The 27887-nt window shown below is 45.4% G+C and overlaps 1 long non-coding RNA gene across 5 annotated transcripts in view; it reads left to right on the top strand.

Moving 5' to 3' along the window:
* Positions 1 to 2419: 2419 nt before the first annotated feature.
* Positions 2420 to 27887, top strand: part of LOC123606113 — a 51985-nt gene continuing 26517 nt past the window's right edge. For 2 of the 5 annotated variants that reach the window (XR_006716106.1, XR_006716109.1), the window contains exons 1-3: positions 2421 to 4091; positions 12876 to 13009; positions 13536 to 13663. This is a non-coding gene — a long non-coding RNA (uncharacterized LOC123606113). Of the gene's footprint in view, positions 4092 to 12875; positions 13010 to 13535; positions 13664 to 27887 lie in introns of all 5 variants that reach the window. The other 3 variants (XR_006716108.1, XR_006716107.1, XR_006716105.1) reach the window with 3 other exon arrangements.

Below are 27887 nucleotides of genomic sequence, written 5' to 3' on the forward strand. Positions count from 1 at the left end.
AGGACTGAGCTCCAGATGCCCATGGAGGTAACTTGCTTGGTTATGAAACTTCATTGGCTGCCCTCCTTTCCCTGCTTCACCTACCCCCTCTCCCACCAACGTTTTCTGGGGTCAGCTCCCAGATAAACTCCTTGCACTTGAATCCTCATCTCAAGGTCACTTCTGGGGGCTGGGAGTGGGGGCAACCTAAAGCAAATGTCTACCATGTACTAGTGGAGATGTTCAGAGATGAACAGAGTCTCTTCCCTTGGGGAATTCACAGTCTGAGAGGAAAAATATCCCACCTAATATAGCACAATGACATAGTTAAGAGGTGTTGGGGGATTCCAAGGAAAGAGGCTGAGGGGCATGTGTTTGACACTTCCCAGGGGAGGACAAGCCTGAGCAGAGGCTAAGGGAGTCATTGCAGAGGGCAACCACTGCAGGGCAGGACCAGGTAGGAGGCTGACCTTGCTGCAAGGTGTGGTCTCTGAAAGGATGGCTGAGTGGCAGCACAGGTGTTGGTGAGATTGTGGAAAGAAGGTGAGGTTCCTAAACTCCAAAGTGATTTGTAGTATCTATAGTATGTCTTTGTGGGGTCAGTCTGCGAGGCCGGGCGATGGCCCTCCACTCTGGGAAGTGGGGCAGTCAGGGCTTGGCCAGCCCATCATACGGGCCTCTGAGACTGTGGGGGACAGTGCAGCGGTGGAGCAGGAGGCTGGGAAGGATTTGAACTGGGGCTGCTGCCTCCAGGCTGAAGGCCATTTGGGGAAGACAAGGACTGGTTGGGAACGAAGGATGGACGGTATTGTGGCAGAGCAACAGCAGGAAACTGGAACAGGCATGAGAAAGCTGTGGGCAGGGTAAGGCCCTCCTTGTGCCCCAAGCCTGCTACAACGGTCCATCCATGTGCCTAGAATCACCCCTGCTTGTGATTTGTCCTGTTAGAACATTAATAGTAACAGTAAACATAGTAGCAGGAAACATGAATTGAGCCCTTGCTACATGTGAGGCACTAGATGTGAGGACTTTACATGGATTTCTTCCTGTCGCCCTCAACCTTTTGAGGCAGGTACTAACATTAACTCCACTTTACAGATGAGAAAACTGAGGTTCACATCTTTCCTAAGCTCAGCTTGTGAATTTTTTTTTAAACTTAAAAAATGTTTATTTATTTTTGAGAGAGAGAGAGAGAGAGCAGGGCAGGGGCAGAGAGAGAGTTAGACACAGAATCCAAAGCAGGCTCCAGGCTCCAAGCTGTCAGCACAGAGCCTGATGTGGGGCTCGAAGTCAGGAATCATGAGATCATGACCTGAGCTGAAGTCAGCCGCTTAACCGACTTAGCCACCCAAGAGCCCCTTAAACTTTTCAAAAAATGTTTATTACTTTTGAGAGAGGGGAGGGGGAATGAGCAGGGGAGGGGCAGAGAGAGGGGGAGACAGAGAATCCCAAGCAGTCTCTGCCTTGTCAGCACAGAGCCTGATGAGAGGCTCGAACTCACGATTGTGAGATCATGACCTGAGCCAAAGTTGGAAGCTCAAACAACTGAGCCACCCAGGTGCCCCTCATTTAACCTTTATAACCTCCTTATAGGTATTATCCTCAAGTATGGTCACATTGCGAGTTAGGACTTTAATATACAAATTCAGGGTAGGGAACAACACAACTCAGTCCATAATATCTGCCAACATTTTATCATTTACAAATGTCTTTTGTGTCTATATATCTTAAATTTCCATCCCAGGACTACAGTTTTGGTGTAGTATCTCTTTGTAAAGCTACTCACTGCCAAAAGTTCAGCCAGGCCTGTGGACTCCCAAGGCAGCACTCTGGGCACTTCTAGATGCCTGTTAGTGAGGGGGAAAGAATGGGGCATGAGCTAGTTTGCAGGATTTGGTGCACACTGCCGGCCACTTACCAAGGCCCTGAAGAATGGGTCCTGTGTCCGGGTATTGCAATTGTCCTTTGGAACTTGGCTGGGGCTGCCCCCTTTGCAAGAGTGCTACATTCTCCCTGTGGTTTCTTTACTACTGAAGTCAACTGTTAGTTGCCATTTATCCTCATGCTTTTGATGGTTTATTTTTCTTGCATTAGAGGTAAGTAGAAAATAAAATGTTTCTTATACTCATAAGTATATTGACACAAGATAAGCCCACCTCAAAATTTACAGGGCAAGATTACAAATGGGGGCCCACAGGGGCACCTGGGTGGATCAGTTAAGCATTCTGGCTTCGGCTCAGGTTCCTGGGTTCAAGCCCCGCATCGGGCTCTGTGCTGACAGCTCAGAGCCTGGAGCCTGCTTTACATTCTGTGTCTCCCTCTCTCTCTGCCCCTCTCCTGCTCATGCTCTGTCTCTCAAAAATAAAAGTAAAAAAAAAAAAAAAAAAGTTAAAAAAAACACAAATGGGGTCCCCACAAACCATATGTTTAAATACATATGCAAGGAAAACATAGCTGTAAAATAGAGTCTATTCTGCTTTCTAGCCTTGACAAATGTACTTCCATAGCAACTTGGGAGGTCAGGTTCAAATGTAGAATTCTTGGATTCTTGTATAAAGACACAGGTCATGCCCCACAACTGGTTCATTCTCTGGGGCACTGATCTGAGTATATATCCTAGCAGTGGGTTGGAGCCATTCAGAATTCCCAGGACTGGGAGCTGGAGCATTGTCTGGAAAGTTTAGGGCAGGATTACTGGCTACCAGTAGACATGAATCCTCTTTCCTTGGAGAGTGCAGGAGGTGCCAGAGGATGGCTGGCCCCCAGAAGCCTAGGTGGGTAAGGAGGTGTGCAGGCAGTACCCAACCCAGATATAGGACAGGACACCTGTTGAAAATCAGGGTGTCTGTAAACCTGTAGAATATATATATATATATATATATATATATATATATATCTTTGTGTTTAACATGCAGATTTGTCTTTTGCTGAAATAATATAGCATAGGACTAAATCTTGTTAAATATCTAGCATTCACATGCCCTTGTGTTTCCATTCATTTTGGACTTTCGTCTGGTTCCACTGATGTTCCGGCTCTGTGGTCATGAACAGGTTTCTTGCAAAAACCATGAGGATGAACTTTGCCTGAGGCTGTGTCCCCCCAAAATCTTTCATCCCTCTTTAGATGTTGGTCAGAAGAGGCCAACAGTTAAGACTGTTTTGAGTCAATTAGGAAAAATAGAACTGGACTGGGTATTGCTAACTTTGTTGGGTGTGATACTGGTATTATTGAGGATGTTTGAAAAAAAAAAAAAACCAACCTTAATGATTGGAGAAACATGCTCAAGAATTTAAAGGTGAAATATGTCTGCCAGAATGCTTTAAAACTACTCCAGGAAAAAAAAAAAAAAAGTGTGTGTGTAGGAGGAGGGATATAGATGGGGGAAAAAAAGGGCAAGATGCAGACCATGATGGAAGCTGGCCTATTGGTTTGTGGGACCATTTTATTATTCTACTTTCGGCGTGAGTGAACATTTCTCATAATAAAGAAGTTAAAACACAAGAACAAAACGCTGTCCTGGAGAGCTGATGGAGCTCTGGCTGCAGGCGAAGCAGCTGTTCCTTAAGAATGGCCAGTCTTCACACACCCTTTACAGACGGGATCCTCAAGCCCCCTTTCCTCCTGGGTGGTTTTACAGCCCTAGACTCGGTTTCCTTCTTTGTAAACCAGGCCTCAGCACACGACTTCCCCCTAAGGGCTGTTTCGAGCATTAACTGCAGCAAAGGAGGAGAGGAGCTTGGCACGCTCAGGAAACAATCGGGTTTACAGCCCAGAAAGACTTCTGGCTCAACGTGTCCCCACCACAAAGGCCAAGCTCCAGGGTCCCGGGGGCAGAGTCTGCGTGGCCCTGACTTCTGGCGCGCTCTGGGTCGAGCAGCGAGACCTTGGAGCTGGGGACACCCCCTCCCCACCTCCCCTCGGGCCCTGGGCGACAGGGCCCCGCCTCCAGGTAGCCCCGCCCAGTCCCCGCCCCGTCACTCTTTCGCCTGGTCCTGAAACCGCCTGGCAAGTTGGCCTGAAGATCTGGCTCTCTGTTTCCTCATCGAGCCCTCCTCTTGGCCCGCTCGCCTTCTGCTCGCCTCCTGCACGCTGCTGCCCGGGAGGGGATCGGGTAAGCGTGGCGCTGCGCCCCAAGCGGGCCTGGGCAGGGGTGCGGGAAGTCTGGGGTAAAGCGGTGATGGAGTCCAAAGGGGGCTGTCTGGGTGTGTGGAGATGTCACACTGAGGAGGCCCGGCCCTGGGGAAGCGCTGGGGTTGGGGCGCAGAGTGGGGGATGAGCAGTAGAGGGAGTAAACCCAGGGCCTTTGGAGGGGGACCTCGGGACGCGGTGGGGCACACCTGGAAAGTCCGGGGCCTGGGCAACGCAGAAGAGGACGTGAACCCAGAGCTGGGGGAGTCCGGTGGGACGCCAGGGGCCTGCAAATAGGCGAAAGTAAGGGAAAACGGGAAGGGGAAAGAGAAAGTGGTCCCAGAGGGGCCTCGGGCAGAGGGGGCACCTGGGGAGGTATCCAGGTAAGGGCCCAGGGCTGGGTCCTGGATGACGGACCTGGGATGGAGGGAGACAAACCCAGGGCCCAAGGCGGGTTTGGTGTCCGGGGGAGGGGAGGGGGGGGGCAGAGGGGAGGGGAATCCAGACTGAGGGTTGGGCAAGTCTTCAGGTATTTCTGAGGCTCTCTCTCCCGCATAGCCAGTATCTTGGCTTACTAGGCCTGCTGTCCCCCCACCTACTTATCAGAAACTACCCAGGTGGGTATTCCAGCTGATTCTGATGCAGCTATAATTTAAGAGGCACTGGTCCGAAACATTAGAGCTTTGAGGGATTTGAAGTGGGAGAACCAGCCAGGTGTCCTGTGATGCAAGTGCATTATTACATTTAACCTTCACAGCCTTGTGAAGTTGGTGCTCTTGTCCCCATTTAACAGACGAGGCACAGAAATTTCACTTTTCCAAGGACCAGCATCTAGGAAGAGGAAGAGCTGGGATTCAGACCCTCAGGGCAGACTCCAGGGTGCTCCCACTGAACCAGGTCTCCTATAAAACTACCAGAGGTAGTTTGGCCTCACAGCAGGTAGTGGGGCAGCTGAGTGGAGCCGATCGGTTCCAGCATTTTGGCTGTGCAGTGAAGAGTTAGGACTGGCCTTGTCTCTTGCCTTGGGGTGAGCACTAGTTTGTATGAGGTACTGGTGACCAGGTCTCAGACCTGATGTGTTGGCCCCAGGGTGCCCAAAGGCCCTAGATTCAAGGCCAGCTTCTCCCTGACTCACGGGGAGGCTCCGCATCAGTGTCCTCCTCAGTCTGATGGGTACAGACTCCCCAGGAGGCATCTGCAAGAGCAATGACCTTACAGATTCCTGTGACTGGCAGCCAGGTGGGCCCAGGTCCCCCTGCCCAGCCCTTCTCAAGGCCTGCGCCCGAGGAAGGGGCTCCAAGCACACGGGCTGTGCAGGGCTCTCACTCCACACTCTGACACCTTGGCAGGGTAGTTCTTTGTTGTGGGGGCCTGTCCTGGGGCACTGCCTCCATATTGTGTCCTCTGGGGGAAAGGCTGGGTGGGAACCTCTGCCCTGGAGTCAGTGCCACCCCCCCCCCCACCCCAGGTCTCCCCCTCTCTGGGGGCTACAGGACAGGGTTTTCCTGCGTCCACAGCCCACTCTCCTGACAGAGGCTGCCTTCACCAGCAGGCCTGTCCTTCAGGACCTGGTGTGTTCATCTGTACTCATTTCTGTCGATGCAAATGACATCTGAACACATTCTCCTTCTGACACACCCCCATGTTTCCAAGGAAGCTGAGTGCCCTTGACTACCATCCACAGGGTTGTGAGGTCCCTGCTGGGGGATCACAGAGGCCCCACACTGTAAGGGGCACAGGGTAGGTGGGAATGCGTGCTGGGTGCTGACCACACTGGGCCTCTGGTGCACGTTTGATGAGTTTAGAGGGCATTCTTCAGTGTGCTTCCCTCACACAAGTTTCTTCTGGAACTGTTCTGTGTGGTCCTCATAGCTCTGCCCTACACCTTGAGAGGAGGCCTCTTTCTTAGCAGTCAGGGAACCCTTCAGTTTAGCTCGGCTGCTGGCGCTTGCCTCCTGGTGCCTACCTGGTTTCTTGGCGTATTTGGAAACTCATTTGTATTCTGTCTGAATCCCACTGCCATGAGTGAGTCATCCAGAGGGTTTTACTCATTTTGGGAGGAGAGAATGAAGCTTTGTGGTTCATGCTTCTCTAATTGTCTAGTGTTTGTGAACGCTTTTGGGCCTCTTTTTTTAATGTTTATTTTTGAGAGAGAGAGACAGATGGAGCATGAGCAGGGGAGGGGCAAAGAGGGAGGGAGACACAGAATGTGAAGCAGTCTCCAGGCTCCGAGCCTTCAGCACACAGCCCGACCTGGGGCTTGAACTCATAGCTGTGAGACCATGACTTGAGCTGAAGTCAGACACTTAGCATACTGAGCCACCCAGGCTCCCCATTGGGCCTCTTTTTAATTGGTTATCTTGTCTGATCTGTGCCCTTCAGCCGGTGAGCCTTCCCGCTCCCTGGTTATCCTGTGACTGTGGTGATGGGTGATTTCTCCTCCCCTTTCTCTGGTTCCTGCTTTTCCCAGTGCTGTCTTGACTTTTCCCCTCCTTCCTGCTTACATGCGTGAGTCTTCCTGAAGTGAAGCAGGTGTGATTAAGTTGTCAAAAGCAGCTGACTAAAGTCAACAAAGGAAGGATTCTCTGGTAGGCTGTATCTCATCCTTTGATGACTTTAATTAGTGACTGATTTTGTCTGCTGATTTATTTTGTTCATTATTGGCTTTACACATTTTGTATTAATTTAACTTTTCTGTTTTGATATCATAATGAACTCATGGTCCTTTGCAGACTCAACTTGTGAAGTGGTAACTATACTATATTATTATTAGATGCTGAAGTTGTCACTGATTGACAGTGGTAGTCTGTTTACAATTTTGTTCCTTTGTCATTTTAGTCCCTCCTCTGACACCTTTGAAAGCACCTTATTTTCTAGCAACCCCAGAGGGTTCCAGAGCCGTCTCATCTTTTCTCCTGCCCCAAGTTATGGGATTCATTGTCCTCCAAGAGTCCTGTTTTGAGTATTAGACATGAAAATCTGAGTGCAGAGATACATGGCCCCCAGGCTAGGGGGACATGTTGTTGCTTTGGACTACTTTTAGAAGTGTCAGAGCCAGAAAATACATCTTGTTTTAAGGTAGAGTTCACATGGACTTCCAGCAGTTTGATGCTCTGTACCAACTATCTTTGAAGTACATAGTGTCATGGGCAGCTAAGATTTTTCTCCCACATTGGCAGTCCTCAGCTCAGCACCATCTCTCACCCCCAGAGGAGGGCAGCTAAACTGTAAATGAAATTACAGAGCTGGAACATTGTCAGTTATCTTTTGATGCATAACAAAGTACTGCCAAACCTAGGGACTTAAACAGACAGTGATTTATCATTTCTCAATGTTCTGTGGATTGCTGGGGTGTATCTTTGGCTTCACGGGGGTGATCTGGGGTCACTCAGGGGCCCTGATCCCTTTTTAGTGGGGGAAGCAACAGAGTTGTCTTTTGAAAACATAAACAGTCACTCTGAGGAAGAAGCATGTACTCCTTGCTCTGCCTGTAAGACCCTACGTGACCGGCTGCCTTGTCCTCCTTTCCTGCCATCCTCTTGTATCTACATACCCCAGACTTGTTGGCCTCTTTGCCTTTCCTTCCTTGGAAGCACCAAATTTGCCCTGCCTCAGTGCCTCTGTACTCGCTGTCGTCTGCTTGCAGGGCTCCTCCCCTAGATCTTTGCACAGTTGGCTTTTTTTTAAAGTTTTATTTATGTATTTTTTAGTAATTGCTACCCCCAGTGTGAGGCTCAAACTTGCAACTCCTAGATCAAGAGCTGCATGCTTTTCTGACTGAGCCAGCTAGGCACCCCTGCACAGTGCAATTTTTTTTATACTTAGGGTTCATTAAAATGTCACCCTCTCTTCTTGAGTCTTTAATCCTCCATCCACACCCTACCCTACACTTTCCCAGGATAGTCCCTGTCAATTCACAGTATTTAATTTATCTTGTTCACTTACTTGTTCTCTTGTTTATTTCTGTCTCTGCCTCTAGAATACAAAATTTCCTGAGAGCAGGACTTTATCTGTCTTGCTTTCCACTGCATTCTTGGTGCCTAGAAAACTCCTTGCATAAAAGGAAGGAACAAAACATTTGTTAAATGGATGATAAATCATTCATGCACCAAAGGAAGAGAGGGATGAATAGGTGGAGCACAGAGGATTTTTAGGGCAGTGTAACTACTGTGTGTGATATAATGATGGATGCATGTCATTCTACATTGCCCAAACCCATCGACTGTACAACACAGGAGTGACCCCTACTGTAAACTGGACTTGGGGTGATCATGATGTGCCAGTGTGGGTTCATCAGTTGTAACACGCTCCTGTCTCATGTGGGATGTTGGGGGCAGGGGTATATGGGAACTCTGTGTACATTCCTCTCAATTTCTCTGTGAACCTAAGACTGCTTTAAAAAATAAAGGTGTTTTTTTCTTTTTTTTAAATAGTGCACATCCATTAGAAAGAATTCCGAACAATATAGACATACATAAAAAATCCAGAGGATTACATCCATACCTTCTATACCCCAAGCCCTTTCTGTTTATATCTGCACCTCTTGTGTTGACTGGCTGGGTGGCTGTGATGCCTTTCATGGGAAAGATGAGATTGAGAGGTGGAATGAGGATACTGGGAGCTCTGTGTTAGACCGAGGGTGCCTGAGATGCCTCTCAGACCGCTGAGTGGGAAGTTGGCTCTTCGTGTCTGGATCCTAGGCTGAGGGCCGAGCTGGGAGATGTGATTGGGAGGTAGTAGCAGCATATCATTGTTACTTCAGGCTATGGGACTGGGGGAGGTCCACACACAGGCTGTAGACAGAAAACAAGTGAGGAGAGTCTGGAGTGTCAGCGTTAGAAATCAGAGGAAGAAGCCACACCAGGAAAAGAGACAGGACACCCGTGGAGTAGGACAAAATGAGGCATGCATGGAAACCTGGGAAGGGCTGCCAGATAAAACACAGAATTTGAGAGAAACAGTGACTCACTTTTCAGCATAAGTATGTCCCATTTTACCTGCGAAATCTGACAACCCTAAGCTGGAAGAAGGCATCTCAGCCTTTCCACAGTGATGCTACAGGCCAGGAATGCCCGCTGGGCCTATACTACTTGTGATGATCCCCCAGCGGGTTCCCCTCCTGGAGTCATTGTTGAAGCTGGATCAGCCCTTGTGGTTCTTGTTATATTGTAGGAAGAGCCTCAGCAAAATCATCAGGGAACTTTGGAGAACAAGATTTATTACTCACAGGTCCTGGCAGGTCCATGGCACGTGCGAGGGCCACACAGCCACATAGTATAGTCTCAGGTGGAGAGGGAGGGAGGATGCGTGGGCCTGGGGCTCTGCATTTGTTGGGATGAAATAATTAGGGTTTCATGGGTTCACTGATTATCGGATGGCTTAAAACATGAGAACAAGAAGTAGGATAAGGGAAGGGAGAAGCAGAGTCACTCAAGCAGTCAGTGATCTAGATTACCCAGGACTTGCTAAAAGGGGAGCTTTATGGGTGTGGGTGACCTTGTGGGGTTGGTTTGCTAGGAGCTGGCTGCCTTTGACATGGATGCCTCAGCAATCAAAGGCTTCTTGACATGCACACACTAGGAGCCCCAGGAGAAACAAAATCAGTCCCAGCACCATTAACCTAGCCTTTATTGTAGAGTGCTGAACACAGAAAAGCTCCAGAAGAGCCTTTTAACAAGGGGGAGGTGGGCAGAATGTTTTAAGGGCTTTAGGGGGAAGGTATTTGTCAGAGTTCCTGTAGATGTTGCAGAAAGGGGTCAGCACCAGTGCGGCCATTTTCGGAAATGAGAGCAGGGCATCATACTTGATAGCAACTCTTCTGTGCAGGATGGACTAAACTTTATCAGGAAAGAGGAGAAGGGATGAAAAGGAGCAGGGGCTAAAGTCACATGCAGGAGGGGTGGGGGGGACACCACAGTGGGCAAGTCTCAAGTCCTTGAGTCTCTCATGCCCTAGTGAATCTGTATGGAACCAGACTAGAATGCTGGCGGAAAAACCTGGCACACAGGAGGGCCAATGGTAGTAAATCTGGCCATGGGAGATTAATCTCTTGGTGGAACTTAGCCAGGGTTTCCTTGAGGGTGCGATTCATCCCCTCTACTTTCCCTGAGCTCTGGGGTTGGTAAGCAGTGCACAGTTTCCAGGTAACATTGAGGGATTTTGTTAGGGTTTGTATAATATCTGCCACAAATGCAGGCCCATTATCACTGTGTATGGTTAAGGGTAGACCAAACCAAGGCACAATCTCCTGTAGAAGAGCTTTGGCCACCTAGTGACTTCCTTCCATTCTGGTCTGGAATGCTTCGACCCATCCCAAATATGTGCAGATTATTACAAGAAGGTACCTGAAACCTTTATTTGGTTGTATGTCAGTAAAGTCCACCTGTAAGTCTTTGAAAGGGGTGGCCCCTATCCATCACGTGCCAGGCAGGGGCCGTGGGGACAGACGAAGCATTGTTTTTGGCACACGTTCCACCTTGTTCACTGACAGCTCGGCATAATGCTGGCAGCTGGCTGACAGAGTTGTTCTTTTGGAGGAGGGCCTCTAGTGCAGTTTTTCCTAGGTGTGTGAGTTGGTGATGTTCCTTCACTAGGTGATTTCCCACAGAAAACAAAGGGGACAAAGATGTGTCCATTTGGCATGACCCACCATCCCTCTTTGCTTAGTGTGCCCCTTCTGTCGAGGCCCAACTTATTTCTTCTTTGGTATACAGGGGAGGGGAGGCTTCCCTCTGGGGTGCAAGAGTCATAGTGTAGGCAGGAGCTTCACCCGGGTCACCACAGGTGGCCCCTCAGGCTGTTTTGTCACCTGGGTGACTTCCTTGAGTTATAGGGTTGTCTGCTTTCTGATGTCCCTTATGGTGTAGGATGGCTACCTTGTCTGGCAGCCGGGTGGCCTCAAGAAGCTTTAGTATTTCTTCCTTGCTTTGGATCATTTTCCCTCCAGCGGTAAGGAGGCCTCTTTCCTTATAGCCGGCCCCGTGCACCTGCACAGTAGCGAAGGCATCAGCTTCATGGGAATCAGTGTAGATGTTAACTTGTTTACCTTTGCTAAGGATGAGGAACCGGGTTAAGGCGTACAGTTCAGCTTGTTGTGCTGACCATCCTTCCGGCAAGGCCTTGGCTTCCAGAACGTCGGTGGTTGTGGTTACCGCATATCCTGCTCTTCGGCTGCCCTCTTGTAAATAGCTGCTCCCATCGCTGAACAGGTGATCTCTGGGCTTGTTATAACCTGGTCTTGGAGGTCCGAGCAGCTGGTGTAGACTTCATCCACTACTTTGGAACAGTCATGGTCGGGTTCTCCCTCCTCCATGGGAAGGAAGGTGGCCAGGTTGATGTTCTTACTGTTTCAAGAGTGACCCCTGAGTTTTCCTAGAGAAGGCCTTGGTATTGTGTCAGCTGAGAATTGGAGAGGAAACGATATCCTTGAGCACTTGTGAGGGACACGACCGCGTGTGGAACCTTAACATTAAGTGTTTGTCCCAGTGTGAGTTTGCCTGCCTCCTTGATGAGCAGGACTGTGGCTGCCAGCGCTCTGAGGCATGGTGGCCATCCTGCAGCCACGGGATCAAGTTTTTTTTGACAGGTAGGCTACTGGCCGTTGCCAAGGCCCCATGCCCTGAGTGAGCACTCCAAGGGATGTTTATTCCTTTTTGTGCACGAAGAGGATAAAGGGCCTTTCTGTGTCAGGCAAACTCAGGGCTGGGGCTCATCCCAGAGCCAACTTAATTTCTGTGAAAGTGGTCCTTGCTTCCTCAGTCCATGCAAGGGGCTCCCGGTCTGGCCCTCCCAACAGGTCATAGAGGGGCCTCGCTATGGCTGAGGATGCAGGGATCCAAATGCGACAGAACCCCGCGGCCGCTAAAAATTCATGCAAGCCTAGTTTTGTTTGGGGCTGTGGTGGTGTAGTGATAACGTCCTTCCTTTCCAGTCCTAGTTCTCTTTTTCCTTTTGTGAGGAGGAAGCCTAAGTAGTGGACCTGCTGCTGACAAATCTGTGCCTTTTTCCAAGAGGCCCGGTACCCCAAGTAGGATAGGAGCTGCAGGAGGGCCTTGGTACCTTTCATACAGTTGTCTTGAGTGTCGCTGGCAAGGAGGAGGTGGTCTACATATTGCAGGAGGACACACCCTGTGGTTTCCCTCAGAACGTTGGCGAGGTCTGCAGCTAGTGCTTCCCCAAAAAGAGTGGGCAAGTTCTTGAAACCTTGGGGAAGTTGTGTCTATCCAGGTCAGCTGCATCTGGCACCCTGTAACGGGCTCAGTCCACTGAAAGGCAAACAATGGTTGACTTTGAGGAGCCAGGTGGAGGCAGAAGAAAGCATCCTTCAGGTCGAGGCATGTAAACCATGTGGCTGACCCCGGAATTTGGCTGAGGAGAGTATATGGGTCCGGAACCACTGGGTGTAAGGAAACAGTCACTTTGTTAATGGCCCTCAGATCCTGTACTGGTCGGTCTCCTCCTCCTGGCTTCTTGACTGGCAAAAGCAGGGTATTCCAAGCCAACTGGCACTCAATTCGAATACCTGCTTCTCTGAGCTTGGTCAGGTGCTCTTGTATAACCCATTCTAGTCTTGAGTGGGAGGGGGTACTGCCTTTGTCTCTGAGGTTGGGCTCCAGGGATCAGGTCAACAATGATGGGGGCCCGATTCCAAGCTAGTCCAGGTGGGTTATCTTCAACCCATACGGAGGGGAATGTGAGCCTGAATTCTGAGGAGTTACAGAATAAGGCCTGGGTTTTAGAATAGTCTCCATTCTTCTTCGTTTGGCAGGGTAATCGCCAAGACCAGGGTTTCCTTCTGCCTTGGGTTTAATTGGAGGTGAGTGCATCCAGTGGGTTCAAAAGTCATCCGGGCCCCAAGTGTGGAGAGCAGATCCTGGCCCAGGAGAGGACTTGAGCAGTCAGGTAAGTAGAGGAACTCATGCCGGACCTTGTGACCCCCCCCAAGTCCACATTGTCGAGCTTGACAGAAGAGCTGCTGTATCACCCGTGTCCCAGTAGCCCCAAGTATGGCTGCTGCCTTTTGGCTTAAGGGTGCCACAGGGGAAGTAACAACAGAGTGTTCAGCCCCAGGGTCAACCATGAAAGTTATTGTTCGGCCCCCTACCTTCATTTCGACTGTGGGCTCATGGGGGCCAAGAGAGAAAGAGCCCGGCCCCCCTCAGTCTGATTCTACCCTGGCCAGACCAATGAGGTTCTCACCTCGAGGTTCCTCCCAATATTGGCTGGGTTTTGAGTGTCCCTTCCGATTCGGACATTCATTCTCCTAGTGTCCCTTCTCTTTGCAGTATGCACATCGGTCCCTTGCTAAGGGGGCTCTGGGCTTCCACCCTTTTGGTGGTTGGGGTCTTCCCACCTTCGCAGCATCTGTTCCTTTTGGTTCTGCTGCGAGAAGCGTGGCTTCTTAGTCTTCTCTCCGCTTCTCTTTCAGCTGTGACTTCTCTGTTCATGAAAACCTTATTGGCGACCTCTATCAACTGAGTGATATTCATCCCAGCAAAGCCTTCCAACTTCTGGAGTTTTCTTCTGATATCTGGGGAAGCCTGTGCCCCAAAGGAGGTATTTACCATCTGTTGACTTTCTGGTGCCTTGGGGTCAAATGGGGTGTATACATGGCATGCTTCACATAATCTTTCATAGTAGTCTCTGGGAGACTCCCCAGGGTGCTGTGTGACTGGGTTTGATGTTTGAGTCATGTTCATGGGCTTTTTGGCTCCAACTAGGACTCCCCGAAGGAGGGCTTCCTGGTATCATCAGATGTGAACCTGTCCCTCTTCTGTGGTGAAATCCCATGTTGGGTGTTCTTCACGCATGGCAGCTTGAGCCCAGACAGCAGGGTCATTGATCCCTGGCGGTGCGTGATCTTCTAGGTAGTGTTGTGTTTCCCTCCTCCTCCTCTTCCTCCTCTTCCTCCTCGTCCTCCTTCTTCTTTCTTCTTTCTTCTTTCTTCTTTCTTCTTCTTCTTTCTTCTTTCTTCTGTATTAAACAGAGTACGGAGTAACTGTGACAATATTCCCAAGTCCGTTGGCGGGTCTGGAAGAGGGACTCCAAGTTGGCCATTGCTTGAGGCTTTTCAGAGTATGATGGAGTGTTGTGTTTCCAATTGAGGACGTTGGTTGTAGAGAAAGGTTGATAATACATCATGGAATGGCTGGGCTGGACGGTTCCATCCTCATTCTGTCTTTCAGGCTCTCTCTTCTCCCTTACAGGCATTTGGAGAGCATTAGGTCTGGGTCTGGGGCAGAGTTTGGCTGCTGGCCCCTGTTGGGGAGGATTCTCCGGGTGTGAGAGGGGCAGGGAGATGGGTGGCACCGACTGTGGTGGCGGCAGTGGCAGCAGCAGTAGCGGTGGCGCCCATTGCTTGGCGGCGACTTTGGCAGCGGCATCTAGAGCAGCCAGTGGCCTCGGTGGAAAGACAGATGGGGGAGGAGTTTCAGGCTCAGGGGGAGCAGGGAGGGAGCTTGATGAGTCATAAGGAGGTGGAAAGACAATATCTTCCTTCGTGTCTCCTTTGAGTCTTAGAGGAGTGGCAGGTTGCTTCGTTGGCTCCCTGGGTGAGCCTCCGGATAAAGTGGCTAAAACCTGTGCCTGGTTCTGTTTGCTAACGATGAATCGCACCCAAGGCGGGGGATTTTGGGCAATTTGAAGCCAAGGAGTTGATGTATGGAAACTGATCAGAGTGGCCTGGGTCCCAGTGACTATTAGCCCGACCCACTGCACCATTTGAGCATCTAATGTCCCTTCTGGGGGCCATCCTACATTGAATATGGGCCATTCTAGTTCACAAAAGGTCCTTAACTTCCTGGGTGTCATTTTCACCCCATAATCACATGAAAATCCCTTTTTAAAATTTTTGAGCATGACCTCTAAAAGCAGAGGCTTACTCTGTTTTGATCCCATTATTAATTCCTATCTCGTGTTCAGTGTCACAAACACAGACAAATGAGACGACCTTCAGATGAGAGGGCTAATCAGATACTCCTCTGGTCATGTTCCTGAGGGAAACGTTAGGTGAGGTTTGGCCGTAGCGGACTCAGCTTTGTGACTTGTGATCAGAATCTGATCCAATACTGCCCCAGACCTTATACTCTCACCACGACACAGGAGAGCCCATTCAGACTCCGTAGACTTTTGGGGACCTTAAGGGTGCCTGTCCATGGAGCCACAAACTCGAACTCAGCTGGCAAGCCTGGCCAAGCCGCTCATTCTCCTTCTCTGTCTCTCTCTCTCTCTGTCTCTCTCTCTCTCTCTCTCACACACACACGCGCGCACACACACACACACACACACACACACACACACACACACACACACCAGAGTCTATTACATTGCCTCCCACAAAATTTTCTACCTGTGAGACCTATTAAGGCCTCCAGAGATTGATCACGTCCCTCTTCCAGGCACTTGGGTGGGCCTGACTTCTTTGGGGCCCCGGCCTTACTGGTTCCGATGTTGGGTCCAGGTCCTTACCTACCAGTTGTCTTTGAGTCCAGCGGGAACAAGGGAGTGGGGCCAGCCTGAGGCAACCGAGAAGGAGACTGCCGAAATCCAGGCAGGGCACACCTTCTCCCTTGCAATCCCTCGCTCTGTCACCACCTCGCCGTTCTCCCAAACAGGTGGCAACAATGGGCCAGCGTGGTTGGGTTTCCTGATCAGGAAACCAAGTGTGTTATGGAACCAGGCTGGAACACTGGCGGAAAAACCAAGCGGCACTCGGAGATCTTGGTGCATTGGAGATTTATTTAACACCAGCGGGTTCAGAGGAGACTGTCTCTCCAAAGATCTGAGCACCGAATGCAAGTGGGGAGGGTAATTTATAGTTGTCAGCTTCCATATCTGTGGGTGGGGGTTTTGGCTCACACAGCAAACAAAGGAAGAAGAACCCAGAGGAGGGGGTCTCGAAGCTAGAGACCGGAGTCTGTTTTAGCTCCGTTGGCCATCTTTGGCATACTTTATTCACTTGTCCAACATTCCCCCCTTTGGTGCCCTTTAAAAAACTTTTAGTAGGCATCATCTTTCAGTTTTACAGGTTGGTGCTCTCCGAAGACTAAGATACGTGCAGTCGTTTGGCGAGCAACAGTGTTTTCAATAAAATGTACCACGGCATTCAGTATACAGGGGCCAATGGATCCAAGTAAAATTATGGAGAGGAGGGGCCCCACCAGGGCAGGAAGCCAGGATGCCCAATCCGTGAGGTCCCATCCTTTCCATTGATTGATAGTTTCCTGTGGTCTATGTTGAATTCTTTCCTTGAGCTCCTTAACCTTTGTTGTAACTATTCCTGACTGGTTTACGCGATAACAACATCCCTCCCCCAGAAAGATGCAAGTCCCTCCTTTCTGAAGTAAGGAGGTCAAGGGCTCGCCTGTTTTGGAGGGTCAGTGCCACCAGAGAGTTTATTTGGCTCTGTAAGGTTACCAGAGAATCTGCCACCCATTCGATGTCTTCACTTAGCTCTTCAGATAATCTATGGTATAGTCCTATGGATGAACCTATGCCCCCTCTTCCAGTTCCTATTCCTGTCGCAATTCCTGTGCCTATCAGAACAGGTAGCAGGACTGCCCATTTAGCCCAGGACTTGGGGCTATAGGCTGTTAAGAGCTGATCTTCAGTGTATACAGATACTTCTGGGGTTGGGAAGACGGAATAACAAAGCTGAGTCCAGTTGGGCTCTAGGCATCAGTAGGCCGATTTAGAACACAGATGGACCACCCCAGGGGTTGAACATAGGGTTGCATTCCTCTTTAAGGTTATATTTCTTCCACATAGAGAGGTACCATTCATACCTTCAGGGACTGTACAGATTAGATTGTCGGCATTTGAAATAGATCCCAGTGGCCAGGGGTTCAATTAAGACAGAGGTATTGGTTTTGAGATTTTCAGGAGCTTCCCAGGTCAAAGGGATGGGAGTGGCTAAGTTAAGCCCTCCGGCTGAGGGGGCAAGCACATCCAGCAGATTTGTATGTGATTATCTATTTTATGGAGGACTTGTAGAGTAGTGTTGGCCCAACGCTGGAGTGGGGAATTGGTAAGCATCTGACTGAGGGCTAAAAAGTTCACACCTTGGTAGGCTGCCAGGGGAGTGGCTGCCTTTATGGCTTGCATTCCCCTATCCTTTATAACTGTTTGAAGGGCCCTGTCTTGCACCCCTCCCCCATCTGAGATTCCCCCATTGAGGAAGGTAAGTGTAGCAAGCTCACTTCCCTCTCCAGAGGCCCTTGTTGTGACATGGGTTCCTGACATTTCGGGTTATCTTTATGATCCAATACTTAGTCCTTGGGACACTGGGCGACTGACAGTGCGTGTTTTTCCCCTGTAGTGATCTTTGTGGGGGGAGGTGAAGGCGCTGGATGCCCTTGCCCCCCTTATTGTCATATAACAATCCTGGGGGCAAAGTGGGTAAGTGGCAGTTGTGAGGGTGAGAGAGGTTATCCTAGCATACAGGCAATACTTACTAATCCTCCCATCCAGAGGAGGTATGCAAGGCCCAGAATGCATCTTTTTGTCCCATGTCCAGCTTGTTGGTGCAGTCTCTATCAGCCCAATGGTAAGAAGAAAGATCAGGGCTATGACACCGGTAAGGGGCAAGGGCTGGCAGAGTTGCATCCAAACCCCCGGGCTAGGTTCACGCATTGATTCCTCAAGCTTCTGCCATGCACAGGCCAGCCAGCTTCTGGGGTGTGGCTGGAGCAGGGCTGGAGGTCTCAAGGGCCAGTTTCCCTTTTGAGGGTCAGTTTAAGTGGGTTGACTGGATCTGGATCACTTCGCCAGGTTGTGGGTTCTTCTGAGTTGTCCTTCTTAGCTCTGGAGTGATGGAACCATGGGGGGTGATACCTGAAACTCAATCCTCTATTTGGTTGTATGTCTGTAAAGTCTATCTCCAAGTTTTGGAAAGGGTGGATTTCTGGTAACTGTCAGATCAGGTTTAGGGAACATATGATTTGCATATTTAGGGATCCATCCTGTTTTCCAGTTGGTAAATAATCATATGCCCATGGGGTGTTATTTTTATCCCCATAGAATAACAAGCACAGAAAATTTCCTATACATGAAATAGTTTGACAATTTTCTGACGCTTACCTCAAGTTGTTTAGGCAAAAACCAAACATTTAAAGGTGATCATGACTAGAATTTAACATTCTTAATGGTGCATTGTTGAAACAGTTGTTCTCTAAAGACACACACCCCCCCTCCCTTTCCAGAGATAGCTAAATAGAGACCAATGCATCTGTAGAACAAATCCAGTCTTAACAAATCTGACCTAATTATTTACATAAGCTCAGCAAGAATAGCGATTGGTCATGAGGATCTTGTAAATTTTCTTTGTTGGAGCTTTTTATAACCAATCTCTGGGTTGAATTTTTAGTAGCCTATCCAGGCCAGGAGCCAAGCCAAATACTTGCCATCAGACAGGCCTGCAATACCTGTAGAATTGGGCAAATTCCTCTTTGTGAGGTCCCCAAGATATCCTGAGTTTCCTGCCCTGCCAGGAAGTGTCCGTCTTTACCTACCTGTTGAGGCTGCTGGGAACTCAGCAAGCAAGGCACCAGGCCAACATTTCCAAGGGGCATTATGGCTCCATGTTTTATAAAGCCAACCCTAATTCCTTAAAGCTGTCTGTTCATATCTGAGTTTATGAATGTCATCCTCAAATATGACATTCCAGTGAAGCCTTGGTAAAATAACCAGTATTTCCAATGATGACCTGTTGCATGATGAACAGATTATTATTGAACTTATGCAAAAAATTGTAATTCCCATGAAAGAAAGAATACTCATTGAGAGTTTCGAATTTCAGGGGAGTTATGTAGAGAGAAAGATAAATGCTTCAGTTTACAAATGCATACTTTATGACATTTTTGTATATCATAGATATCTTAAGAGAAAGTTTCCTTAATCTGGGAGATGAAATATTAGAGAACCAACAATATTTTCAACAAGAATCATAAAACTAAATTTCCTCAGTTCATTTAATCCCATGTTCCTAATTCTTGTTCAATTTGAATGCAGCTTTTTAGTTCTGGAAATTCTTACCCATTTTAGTATTAATTTTAAGATGTCAGATACCTGTATTTATCCACAAAGTCCTTTGAATAAATCTCCTTGAAGAAGATATACGTTTTGTGAGAGAATAAGAACAATTATAAATAACAAAATCTCAGAAATAGACATCGTTAAAGATTTGATGAGAGTTCATTATGATGCAATTGACAAAGAAATGTGGTTATTTTTGTGACACATAACATCTCAAGTAATCAGAATATTGTTGACCTTATATCAAAACATTAAAACTTTAGGAATTGCATATATTTGGGCAGTTACTGCATTTACCTGTGCAATACAACCTAAGGTTTACCATTGTATGACAGTGCTTTTCCAAGTAATTTAGCATCCCAAATAAAAGGGCCTAATTGGTCAAGAAGACTTCATTTAAATGAAGACTTCATTTAAATCCTGAGAAGTTTGTTAAAACCCCAGAAGTCATAAATGCATCCTAAATAGGATTAAAGATCATTACAAATCTTACAATTTTATTTATTCAACCAAGGTGGCAATAAAAGATCTCAAAGGTGAATGTATAGCATTATACAGTTGTTATCAAAAACTAGGTCCTTTAACATTGAGAAGTTTTAACTAAGTAATCAAAGACCTGATAGAGAGGAGACCTAAAACTTTGATTTTCCTGGAGGATAAACCTTTTTTTGCGTTGTCTTATCAAGAGCAGATGAACAATTCAAGAAAACTTTGTCATTTTAGCAGAAAGAAAAGCAGAATTTCAACCTTATACCAGTATACTTTTAAAATTCCATTCATATCAACCTTTTACAACTTTCTTTTGCTTCCAAATTTTGTCCCAAAGCCATTTCCTTCCAAATAACCAGTCTCATTTAGGACAAAATTACTTTCTTCTACCCTCAACGAAACTGTATTTCCATTCCTTATATCTTTCTTATATACCTCCTATTTTCCTACATATAGTGTTGTTTTCTTTATTTTCATCAGTATTAAGTACATTCAGCAGAATTTTAACTCTTTTTTTTTAATTTTTTTTTAATGTTTTATTCATTTTTGAGACAGAGAGAGACAGAGCATGAACGGGTGAGGGGCAGAGAGAGAGGGAGACACAGAATTGGAAGCAGGCTCCAGGCTCTGAGCCATCAGCCCAGAGCCTGACGCGGGGCTCGAACTCACGGACCGCGAGATCGTGACCTGGCTGAAGTCGGACGCTTAACCGACTGCGCCACCCAGGCGCCCCCAGAATTTTAACTCTTAGGAAACCTTAGTCTCCAGTGGAGGACTTAGTAACCAATTGAGAAGTGTTTACATCAGAATTTTTTTAGATGGTAAATTCATGAACCAATTAAGTACAAAGCATGTTTTCCAATAGGTCCAAATAGCCTTGATTTATCAGCAATAAGAAGTTTAAAACACAAACCTATGTTCAGTAATCAATGCTTTAGCATTCCATCCTATTTGGAAAGTTTCAGGTTACCAAGGTCCTTGAAAGTTATCTTAACGATTACCCATGAAAACTTTGAGACAGTCAAAATTAACTATCATTAACAAATTACAAAAGATAACATGAGCTTATTTGAACTTTGCCAATAACTTTAAAGACAGGTCCAACAAACTTAAATTAGTTTAAACATCGCATATGTTTCACCTGCGTCCACCTAAAAGTCAATCAATTTTTCCCCATTGTCAGTTTTCATTTGGGGTGCCAGTGGAGATATCTGAACTGGGTGGTCCAAGGGGGGGTGCACTTTGCTCCTTGACTTGGAGGGTGGGAGGAGGAACCAATGGTGCCTGAGACACTGGGGATGGTATAGGACCACAGCCAAGTTGGTGCAGAAACATGAGGGGGAGGGGAAAGCAGAAGCAGCAACTGCTTGGGAATATTCCTTAAAATCCCTGTCCCGAGACAGACTAACCACAGTTGGCTTTAATTATAGCCATTAACCTGGGAAATGAGGAGAATCCCTCACATCTATTAAGCAGAGGAACAGGGAGAGTCAGTGTCCCCGTTTAGTCTTGTTCTATCTTGGCTAGACCAATAAGTTCCCCTTCTGGAGGTTCCTCCTGATTTTGGATTGGGTTTTGGGACTTTCCCTGGTTGGGACACTTATTCTTTTTAATGTCCTTTCCCCTTGCAGTAGGTTCATATTTATGGCCGCCTCAACCCCCTGCTCTGATCCCCCAGAGAGCCTCCTGACACTGGCAGATGTGGACCGGCATCTGGAGAGCGCCTGAACCTGGGCAAATTTGCAATCTGGCTACTGGTCCTTGTGGAGGAGGGTTCTATGGCCCAGAAGGGGAGGAGAAATGGGAAGAGTTTCAAGCTCAGGGGAGGGGGAGGGAACCTAATGAGTCATGAAGAGGCAGAACATTAGGAGAGCAGTGGGTCACTTCTTTGGCTCCCTGGGTGAATCTTCAGATAAAGCAGCTAAAACCTTTACCTGGCTCTCCTTGCTCCATCCTGACCCCACAATGCTCTCATGAGGCAGAGTCCCAAAGACAGAGGGACAGGGGCACCCCCTCCAATGAGGAGACCAGCTAGATGCCTGCCTGGCCATGTCCCGAAGGAACCCAGGCGATGCTCAGCCCCACAGGGGCTGCCTGCCCAAGGGCGCCTGCCTGTGGAGCCACAGAATCTAACTCAGCAGGCAAGCTAGACTGAGTCGCACATACACACTCACATACACACCAGAGGTTATTACATTCCCTCCCACAGAATCCCTACCTGTGAGACTTCTGAAGTCTTGGGGAGTGATCATATCCCCCTTCTACTCTTGCAAGTGGGCTTGATTAGATTGGTCCTCAGACTTACCAGTTCTGACGTCAGGTCCAGGTCCTCACCTGCCAAGTCTCCTCAAGTCCAGTGGGAATGGCGGAGTGAGGGCCGGCCCAATGCAACCGAGAAGGAGACTGCCAAAATTCAGGCAGGGCATGCACTCTTCCTTGCGATCCTTCATTCCATCACCACCTCGCCATTCTCCCAAACCGGTGGCAACAGTGGGCCAGTGCGGTTGGGTTTCCCTGTCAGGGAACCAAGTATGTTACAGAACCAGGCTGTAATGCTGGTGGAAAAACCAAGTGGCACTCGGAGATCGTGGTGGATTGGAGATTTATTTAACACCGGCGGGCTCAGAGGAGACCATTTTTCCAAAGATCTGAGCCCCGAATGCAAGTGGGAAGGGTAATTTATAGTTATCAGCCTCCATACTGGGGGGGGGGGGGTGTTATTTGTGCACAGCAAACAAAGGAAGAAGAAACCAGAGGAGGGGTCTCTAAGGTAGAGACCAGAGCTTGTTTTTGCTCCATCAGCCATCTTTGGTGTACTTTATCCACTTCTCCAACACTATCAAGGATGGCATGAGAAATTACATAAAAATTATATCTGTGCTAAAAATAGGGTTGGATGGATGTTTACATTTTATTAAATAAAACTACCCAGAATCTAGGACATTGATTTAAAAAAATTGTGTGTGTGTACACACTGGAAGAATATACATTATATTTAGCATTAATTATTTGGGGCAGTAACATTGTCAGTGATTTAACCTCCCTTATTTGTACCTTTTTGTGTTTTTTAAATTATATTTCTTATGAACATATTACTTTTGTGTTAAAAAAACCAATCACGTTGTATTTATTTTTGAAAGGAGAGTACTTTGGGATGGTCCTTCAGGAGTAGAATAGATGGATTGTGGTTCTATAGTTCAGCTTGGCTGAATGCAAGAATTTTCATGTCAGGTAAAAGACACCAGACCTGGAAAGAATACGTGGACTGTGACTTTATTGATCTAAATTGCAAAGCAAGCAAAACACTGTTGTTTAGGGCTGTACTCTTAGTTGGTAACACTAAATAAGGATGAAACAGAAAGTGAGGAGTGATCCTCTCCAGAGTTTGTACAGTCGCCCCGGTGATAAGGAATAAGGGTTATTGTTAGGGGCTCAGATATTTTGGGAAGCTGCTAGTGTTCTGCTTCTTGGCCTTATTCCATAAGTAATTCATGAATTTTTTATTGAGATACAAATCGCATGCCACAAAATTCGCCCCTTCGAAATGTATAATTCAGGAGAACAGAAGATTCATGTTCACACAAAGATCTGCATATAATAGCAAAAAAGTAAAAAAAAAAAAAAAAAAAAAAAGGTTCAATTGTCCATCATCTGATGAATGGATAAACCAAATATGTTCTGTCCATACAGTGGAATATTTTTTGGCCATAAAAAGAAATGAAGTATTCATATAATAACATCGGTGAACCTTGAAAACATTATGCTAAGTGGTGTCTTATGTTTGTTTTTTAAAATTTGTTTTATTTATTTTTAAATTAAATTTAATTTTTTAAAATTTACATCCAAGTTAGCACATGGTGGAACAATTATTTCAGGCGTAGATTCCTTAATGCCCCTTACCCATTTAGCCCATCCCCCCTCCCACATCCCCTCCAGTAACCCTCTGTTTGTTCTCCATATTTAAGAGTCTCTTATGTTTTGTCCCCCTCCCTGTTTTTATATTATTTTTGCTTCCCTTCCCTTGTGTTCATCTGTTCTGTGTCTTAAAGTCCTCATATTAGTGAAGTCATATGATATTTCTCTTTCTCTAATTTCACTTAGCATAATATCCTCTAATTCCATCCATGTAGTTGCAAATGGCAAAATTTCATTCTTTTTTATTTCTGAGTAATACTCCATTGTGTGTGTGTGTATGTGTGTATATATATATACCACATCTTCTTTATCCACTCATCCATCAATGGACATTTGGGCTCTTTCCATACTTTGGCTATTGTTGATGGTGCTGCTGTAAACATTGGCGTACATGTGCCCCTTTGAAACAGCATACCTGTACCCCTTGGATAAATATCTAGCAGTGCAATTGCTGGGTCATAGGGTAGTTCTGTTTTTAATTTTTTGAGGAACCTTCATAGTGTTTTCCTGAGTGGCTTCAGCAGTTTGCATTCCCATCCACAGTGCAAAAGAGATCCTCTTTCTCTGCATCCTTGTCAACATCTTTTGTTGCCTGAGTTGTTAATGTTAGCCATTCTGACAGATGTGAGGTGGTATCTCATTGTGGTTTTGATCTGTATTTCCCTGATGATGAGTGATGTTGAGCATTTTTTCATATGTCGGTTGGCCATCTGTATATCTTCTTTGGAGAAGTGTCTATTCGTGTTTTCTGCCCATTTCTTCATGGAATTATTTGTTTTTTGGGTGTTGAGTTTGAGCAGTTCTTTATAGATTTTGGATACTAGCCCTTTATCTGATAATGGCACTTGCAAATATCTTCTCCCGTTCCATCAGTTGCCTTTTAGTTTTGCTGATTATTTCCTTCACTGTGCAGAAGCTTTTTATTTTGATGAGGTCCCAGTAGTTCATTTTTGCCTTTGTTTCTCTTGCCTCCAGAGATGTGTTGAGGAAAAAGTTGCTGTGGCCAAGATCAATGAGGTTTTTGCCCACTTTCTCCTCTAGGATTTTGATGGCTTCATGTCTTATGCTTAGGTCTTTCATCCATTTTGAGTTTATTTTTGTATATGGTGTAAGAAAGTGGTCCAGGTTCATTTTTCTGCATGTGCCTGTCCAGTTTTCCCAGCACCACTTGCTGAAGAGACTGTCTTTATTCCATTGGATAGTCTTTCCTGCTTTGTCAAAGATTAGTTGACCATATGTTGGTAGGTACATTTCTGGATTCTCTATTCTGTTTCATTGATCTGAGTCTGTTTTTGAGCCATCTTATGTGTTTTTGACTTGCATTTTTCTAACAACTGATGTTGAGCATCTTTTAATGTGCTTATTGTCCATTCAACTCTTTTGTCAGTTTTTAAATTGGATTTATTGTTGAGTTATAAGTGTTCTTGATATATCAGGATACTAGACCCTTTTCAGATTATATGGCAAATATTATCTCTGTTTCTATGGGTTGTCTTTTCACTTTATTAGTAGTGTCCCACAAAACTTAAATTTTGATAACATCCAATTTATTTAATTTTTCTTTAGTTGCTTTTACTTTAGATATTGTGTCTAAGAAACCATTACCTAATCCAAAGTCACTAAAACTTATACCTATATTTTCTTCTAAGTGTTTTGTAGCTTTTAGCTGTTAGGTTTAGGGCTTTGGACCATTTTGTGTTAGTTTTTGTATATGGTTTGAGGTAGGTGTCTAAACACATGATTTTGCATGTGGATATCCAGTTATTTTGGCACCATCGTTGAAGAGACTTTTCTCTTCCCATTAAATAGCCTTGGCATCCTGGCTGAAAATCAATTGAACACAGGTACATGGGTTTATTTATGGATTCTCAACTCTATTTCACTGATCTATATTTTGATTCTTATACCAGTACTATACTGTCTTGATTATTGTAGCTTTATAGTGAGTTTTGAAATCAGGAAGTGTATTCATTTTGTCAAGATTGTTTAAAATTCTGGCTCTTGCATTTCCACGTGGATTTTAGGATTAGCTTGTCATTTTCTGTGAAGAAGATCAATGTAATTTTGATAGGAATTGCGCTGGATTTGTAGATCAGTTTGAGAAATATCACCATCTTAACAATATAAGTCATTCAGTCCATGAGCACAGGTTATCTTTTCATTTTGTTAGGTTGTTAAAAATTCCTTTCAACAGTGCTTTATAGTTTTCAGGGTAAAAGTTTTTACACATTTTTGTTACTTTTATCCTTAAGTATTTAATTCTTTTTGGTGCCTTGGCAGATGCAATTGTTTTCTTAGTTTATTAGATTGTTCATTGCTAGTGTATTGATCCTGTATCCTACAGCCTTGCTGAACTTATTAGCTGTGTGTGTGTGTGTGTGTGTGTATTCCTTAGAATGTTCTATGTACGAGATATTGTCATCTGTAAACAGAGTTAGTTTTATTTCTTCCATTCCAGTTGGGATGACTTTTATTTCATTTTTTGCCTAATTGTGCTGGTTAGGACTTCAAATACAATGCAATAGGATAGGAGTGGCAAAGGCCTAAAGTTAAGGGGGATGATTTCAAACTTTCACCATTAAGTTTGTTAACTGTGGGTTTCTTGTAGATAGCCTTTATCAGATTGAAATAATTCCCTTAAATTCCTAGTGATTTTTTTTTAGTATTTTTATCGTGAAACAGTGTTGGATATTGCTGAATGCTTTTTCTGATCTATTGAGTGAATCATGTTTTTTTTCCCCCTCCATTCTATTAATATGGTGTAATACATTGATTTTCATGTATTGAACCGACTTTGCATTCCTGGGATAAATCCCACTTGGTCATCATATAAGCCTTTTTATATGCCGCATAAATCAGTTTGTTAGTACTTTGTTGATGGTTTTTGTGTATGTATGCATAAGGCTCTTATGTTGGTCTGTAGTTTTCTTATCTTTGTCTGAGTTTGGTATCAGGCAAAACAGTTCTCAGAACAACTTGGGAAGTGTTCCCATGTCATCAGTTTCTTTGGGAGTGTATAAAGGATGGTGTTAATTCTTTTTTAAATGCTTGGTAAACTTCACCAGTGAAGCCATCTGGTCTTGGACTTTGTGGGAAATTTTTTGTATTGCTAATTCGATCTTTTAATTGTTATGGGTCTTTTAAATTTTTTATTTCTTCTTGAATTAGTTTGTTAGTGTGTTTCTAGGAAATCGTCCATTTCATCTAGATTTTCTAATGTGTTGCATACAATTGTTCATAGTATTCCTTCATAATTATTTTTATATTTGTCAGGTGAATGTGATAACCATGACACTACAGAAACAATTATTTTTATATTTGTAAATTTGGAAGTAGTGTTCCCTCTTAAGTATTTACACCCTCTGTCTTTCTTGGTCAGTTTAGCTACAGGTTTGTGTATTTTTTTCAATCTTTCCAGAGACCCAACTGTTGGTTTTGTTAATTTTCTATATGGTTTTTCCATTCTCTATTCCATTTATTACCACTCTAATCTTTATTGCTTCCTACACTCTACTTTTTTTTGTGTTGGTTTAGTCTTCTTTTTCATTTTTCTTAAGATGAAAGATCAATTTAGTGATACAAGCTTTTCTCTTTTATTTTTTGGCTTTTTCATATATAAATTTGAAACACTTTATTTCCAGCATCCCGTAAGTTTTGGTATGTTATATTTTCATTTTAATTCTCCTCAAATAATTTTATGATTCCCTTATGATTTCTTCTTTGACCCATTAATTATTTGGGTGTGTTGTTTACACAAATTTGTGGATTTTCTGAATTTTCTTTTGTTATTTATTTGTAATTTTATTATATTTTGTATGTTTTTTCTATGATGTGTGGTTTATCCTAATGAATGTTCTGTATACATTGGTAAGAATGTGTATTCTGCTGTTGTTGGGTGGAATGGTGCATAGATGTATGATCTAATTTGTTTATAGTGTTCAAGTCTTCCCTTTTTTGTCCATCTTCTAATTGTTCAGTAGATTATTGAAAGTAGAGTGTTGAAGTCTTCTATTATTGAATTGTATTTCTCTCCCTTCAATTCTGTCAGGTTTTGCCTCATGTACTTTGGGGCTATATTGTTAGGTGTGTATAATTAGTATGTTTTTTGATAATATTGACCCATTTACCATTATCAAATGCCCTTCTTTATCTGTAATAACAATTTTGTTTTAATGTCTATTTTGCCTGATGCTAGGAAAGTCATTCCCACCCTCCCCCCTACCTTTTTTTTGGTTACTCTTTGCCTGGTATGTCTTTTAAAGCCTTTTTACTTTCAACCTATCCATTTATGTTTAGTATAATTACTGATGAGATAGGATTTCTATCTGCCATTTTGCCATTTGTT

This window comes from Leopardus geoffroyi, chromosome A2, assembly GCF_018350155.1.
Source record: "Leopardus geoffroyi isolate Oge1 chromosome A2, O.geoffroyi_Oge1_pat1.0, whole genome shotgun sequence".
Taxonomy (NCBI): domain Eukaryota; kingdom Metazoa; phylum Chordata; class Mammalia; order Carnivora; family Felidae; genus Leopardus; species Leopardus geoffroyi.